This window comes from Mobula hypostoma, chromosome X1 (genome assembly GCF_963921235.1).
Source record: "Mobula hypostoma chromosome X1, sMobHyp1.1, whole genome shotgun sequence".
NCBI lineage: Eukaryota > Metazoa > Chordata > Chondrichthyes > Myliobatiformes > Myliobatidae > Mobula > Mobula hypostoma.
This window is the reverse complement of record NC_086128.1, coordinates 48,731,778-48,737,777: the sequence shown is the minus strand read 5'-3', so window position 1 is coordinate 48,737,777 and position 6,000 is coordinate 48,731,778.

Sequence of the window (6,000 nt, the reverse complement as noted above, 5' to 3'; positions counted from 1 at the left end):
AACAAAGTGATTATATACCTCAATTGCGTCATTACCTGTTACGTGGAATAGAAGCGCTGCTTTCATTTTTTCCCATTTTTTATCTGCTCCGATCGCTGATAAATATATTTCAAAACGCTGCTTGAATTTTCTCCAGTTCTCAGCTACGTTCCCAGTCAGCTGAAGTGTTGGTGGAGGTTGCAAACCTTCCATTTTTGAAACTGTTAGCAAACACCAAACAGATCGAACTCTTTTTTTCTTCGATTATCTTCACTTCTCCCGTGTTAGTGAACGTATTATTCTTCCAAACCGACTTCTGACACCATGGGGTCTTCCAGACCAACTTCTGACACCATGTTGTGTTCTTTGTATTTATATGTACAGTGGGTTAACAATAAAGAATCATATTCTGGAAGAATTAGAGCTTTTATTTATAGCAACAAAACCAAACCACATTTTTACCAAGCCATGTTCCAGATCATTCTCTCATTTCTGTGCATGTTCAGAACTCTCTCCAATCACATCCTTACACATGATATCACCACAGATTGAACAGGGTCACTCGAGATGTGCATCAGCTGCACTAACTGCTGCTCCACTGCATCATTTTCTCTACCTTCTTGCCTAAGCAGCTAAGTTACATCTAATACATTTCAATATGTGGGAACCATATTAGAATTTATAGAATTTCGGAAGGTGACAATATATGAATCAATTATCATTGTGGCAACAGCTTTCAAAATCTTGGGATGCAGGATATCAGGTTCTGAGAATATACTGGTTTTCAGACTCATTCATTTCTCTAATTTTTTTTCATCAATTCTAATTTATTTTAGCTTTTCATTAAGCCTAGCGCTATATTTCTCCACTATTTATAGGAGGTTTTTGATATTTGTTATGAATACAGGTACAAAATCTTTGTTTAATTTCTTTTCCATTTTTGTACTCTCCAATACAACTTTTTTTTGTCTTGGTATGTAAAGGATGCATGTTAAATTTCACTAAGCAGGAACTATAACTTTTACCATAGAACCATAGAACCATAGAACCATAGAAACAGGCCTTTTGGCCCTTCTTGGCTGTGCCGAACCATTTTCTGCCTAGTTCCACTGACCTGCACACGGACCATATCCCTCCATACACCTCCCATCCATGTATCTGTCCAATTTATTCTTAAATGTTAAAAAAGAACCCGCATTTACGTCGGGCAGCTCATTCTATACTCCCACCACTCTCTGTGTGAAGAAGCCCCCGCAATGTTCCCTTTAAACTTCCCCCCCCTCACCCTTAACCCATGTCCTCTGGTTTTTTTCTCCCCTTGCCTCAGTGGAAAAAGCCTGCTTGCATTCACTCTATCTATACCCATCATAATTTTATATACCTCTATCAAATCTCCCCTCATTCTTCTACACTCCAGGGAATAAAGTCCACTGATCCCTATTGTGAGCATAAGTGTATTATCCAATGCTCCCAGTGTGGCCTCCTCTGAACCAATGTGATCCAGTACAAATTAGGGTTTGCATCGTCGAGCACCTTTGCTAAATCTGGTGTAAGTGACTGATCAGCATCTCCTGGTGACCAGTCATTTTAATTGCACTTCACATTCCCACACTGACATGTCCGTCCATGGCCTCCGACACTGCCACTCTGAAGCCAGGATCAACACCTCGTATTCCATCATGGTAGTCTCCAACCTGATGGCATGAATATCTATTTCCCTAACTTCCAGTAACCTCTCCCCCAAGCTTTCCTTTATCCCTATGGCCCCATTACCCCTTCTCCTATCCTCCCCAACCTTCATGATCTTCCTCCTTCCGCTTCCCTGCCCCCTTCCCTTATTCCATGGTCTGTTGTCCTCTCCTAACAAATTCCTCCTTCCTCAGCCCTTCACCTTCCCCACCTATCACTTCCCAGCTTCTCACATTATTTCCTTATTCCCTCCTCCTCCACCCTCCTGCCTCCCCCCCTCATCTGGATTTGCCCATCACCTGCCAGCTCCTGCTCCTCCTCCTCCCCATAACCTTTAATTCTGGCCTCTGCCCCCTTTCCAGTCCTGATGAAAGATCTTGGCTGAAAGAGTGGCTTTCCGTTTCCCTCCATAGATGTTGCCTGACCCGCTGAGTTTCTGCAGCATTTTGAGTGTATTGATCCAGATTTATAGCATCTGCAGTATCTCTTGTGTCTAAGTATTCCCAAATCACTTAATCACAAATCCGCAGCTTTTATTGTACCTGATGTGGACAAATGTTCCTCAGGCAGCTGGTCTGGGCTGAATTTTCTTTTTCATATAACTGATTAGATCACCTTCAACTCTTACAGTCGTTCACCTGCATCTGACTGCAGTTCTGACTGCTACTGACTGTAATGGTCCTAGTTACTGATTCTTCCTACTCTTTATCCTCATTGTTCACTGATGAAAATGCATGATCAATAAACTGATTTGCCACTGAGGCCATATCCTTCTAGTATTTTGATTATATGAGACCCCATCTGTATTTTCTTTCTTTATTGTTATCCTATATATGTTATTAATTCCTCTGAACAGTTTTGCCTTTGATTAATCCATAACACCCTGTTTTATAAGTTAATAATGGCATCAGCGTCAGACTCCAGAACGAAGGCTCCTGAGTTTGAATCCAAGACTGGCCACTCCCCGAGCACGCTTTCCATCCGCGCTGGGTTGAACGTCGAGCTAGCCACTCAGCCTCGTAAAAAAAAGTGTCGAGTCAGGAACGTTCATATCGTGACCCGGTTAATCCGAAAGGAGACCAATCCTGACACCACGCACCAGAGAAGAATGGCTGACTGTCTGGTGCAACAACCAAAAAAATAAGTTAATACTGCCCTTCACAGTTAAGAACTATATCATGATGTAATATAGGCCCTCATAATTCGGCATTCTTGATCATTAGATTTCCACAGTTGTATTTTTCTGTTAATTTTTTTCCAGACAGTTTTAATTGCATACATCAATTTAAATAGTTGTAAAATGTCTTGACATTCTGAGATATTTAATAACACTTCAAAACCTTTGACAGCTCAGAGTATTCCGGAAGTGGGGAGAGCGTACGCCACCTGAAGCCAACTTCTTTCTCAGAGGCTTGCCATTCCTCCGATGCAGTGGGGTAGCTTGCTTGGCACTTTGCATCCAGGAAATGTAATAGAACGGGTGGGCATCATAAGCAGCATCCTGCATCCAGTGCAATCTAGTCCAGCACATGTGGATCAGACTTTATTACGGAGTGAAAGGGATTAATGAGCAGTAGTTAGGATGATGACAGCTTTTGCTTGAACTCAAAGTATGCTCTGGCCCCTCCTAGTGGTTAACTTTATACTGCATATTCCCTTGAAAAGAAGGGATAAATATGAAACATTTTGAACTTAACTTCCTTAAAGTAAAAATGTATATAAATTGGCTTTTATATATCAAGTGTAAATCCGAGATTATTTGTTGAATTTTTTCCCGATTTCCCCTTGTCAATTGTATCGGGTTTCCTCCTGTCAGATGATGGTGTATAAACTGTAGAAACCATTGAAATTCTTTAGAAATAATAGAATTTCAATCAATGGGTGAACGTTTTTATTGAAATTCACTGATTCGTATAGAATGTGGTCAGTAGTTAAATTAGCACCTTCAGAAAACAATATCTCTGGCCCCTCTGTCCTCTGACTGCAATAAATGAGTACTTGTTAATTGATTGAAGATTACTGCAGTTTACTATTCTGTTATACAAGGGATATTAGTCATTCCTGTTAAATATTACTGTAGTCTAGATTACCAGCAATTATCCCTTGCAGTTTTCCAAACACTAATAATGTATGCTCCCCTGCCACTGAAAATGTACTGGGTTAGATTACAGGGGAAATTATAGCCCATTGTCATGAAATCAATATCTAAGATCTCCTAGTGTATATGGAATTCCATATTTAATTGGTATGGTTAAAATTCTGCATTAATCATGATGAAATGAGTTCACTTCACACCGATTTGATGACCACGACTATTTATCTCATGTAACACTCTCCTCTTGGATCCAATGGATAAAATTTTCTTCTCAAGCTGTCACGGAATAAATGCATCTTTGAAATTCTCTGATACCTGATTCTCTGCTGTAGTAGGCCAGCACGAAAGATTGTTGTTCAGGGTTATATTATAGGCATTTACCAATGTTATGCTTGTAATACTGTCACTTTTAGAGAGAATATTGTTGAGAAATCAGAGCCAAGTCTTGATTGAATTCTAGAATGCATTAAAACAAAACAGATTTCCACTTGCTTCAGAATACTATACTATTTTGTCACATTGGAATATTGGAGTACTGTTAGGATCCATTCTCTCCTCAGAAAGCAGAAACAGAACTTTATTATGTATGCAATGTTTTCGTGCTTGATACTAACTGATAATACAAAATGGCTACAGTCATTTTTCATTTCTCAGGAAACACATTAGTAAAATGTTTGGTCATGCAAGCAAAGTCAGGAGAGCATTCTGTGGGTGAATAACCATTTGTACTTTGAACCTGCATGAGAAGCTTTGGTGTTACATATGTTTCATACTGTGAAGTAGACACTTAACTAAATCTGAATTTAATCTTGCTTAACATGTCTTGTTTCTTCTGAAATTTAAATGTTATGCATTGGAAGTTCTGTCATGCCTTAAAATATGTGTATTAGAAAAAGACAGCATGTCATTTTTTTTTTAGCATTTTCACAGCAGCTGACCAGAAAATATTTTCTGATTGATCTCAGGATGCACCTATTTATATCAATAAGATCTTTTAGCCTCATGGAAGATCCAATTTATACATTATATGCTACAAAGGATATTGACTTATTTTATCAGGGATACATAAGGACAGAAAATGCTGAACGTTCTCAGCAGATTAGGTAGCATCTGTGAAGAAAGAAAAAATTTCTGGCTAATGTTATTTCATCAGACAGGAGAAAGTTTTAAGATACAGAGAGGAATGGGGAAGAAAGAGGAGGAGTGAACAATTGCTCAGTCTGAAGTAAGTTTGGGGAATGGAAGTGGTCGAATATCAAAGGGGATTTTCTGTTTTTATTTCAGTTTTCACACATCTTTTTCTTTCTTTATTTCCTAATTCTGAACAATCACATGGGTGGTTCAATGACTGTAAAAAATATATTAACTGGTTTGTGATAAATTCCCCTGAATATTGCTAAAACAAGCATATTTAAAACATTGAAGTTTAAAAAAAACAATATGACCACACCTGTAATCCTATCCTCTTAGAAGTGCGGGTCAAGCTTAATCTTTTAAAGATATTCAAACTGAATAACCTTGATTTGATTAACAAGGCTGATTGTTGCTTTTACTGACTCCTCATTAGAAATAATCCATGATCATTCCATTCAGTTAGAATTTAGAGTCATGCTTTAAGCAGTCATTATGTTCGCTAGTGCTTTTCCTTAAATTCAGTGCAGCACAGTAGTAATGCATGTACTCGTTTGACCAGAATCACTTACAGTAATGGGTTAAGAATGGCAAAATCTAAGCTACTGTTGTGTCTGAGGAGGTTAATTTAATATTTTGAACAGCCAGCTTAAACCTGGATCGGGGTTAATGCAAGTCAAGCATACACAATTATTTTATTTTAGAAGGCTTGGTTAGTTATTATACGTGATGAGTGCAAGCACTAAGAGAAACATCAACGCCTCTGCACAGACGGTAATCCAGGCTTCCCCTCCTCTGCTTTGCTGTTCGGCAAGCTCCCAGTCAGACACCACTGGAAGCTGCTGTTGTAATTCCCTCAACTGGATGATGTATTTAGCCCGAAACTCCACACAGACGAGCACCAGATGCAACAGATCAATGAGTGCTTGCTAATGTCAATCGCTCTCGGCATCAAGTACTGACTGTATTTTTGGTTTTCTTTATGTTTTTACTGAATTTATTTCCTTTAAACATTCTGTAAAGTTATTTGGCATGCCAATTGCATAATCTAGCTTTTTAAAAAAATTTGCATCAGAGTACTGTTTTTGCTTGAAGGCTCTAGATAG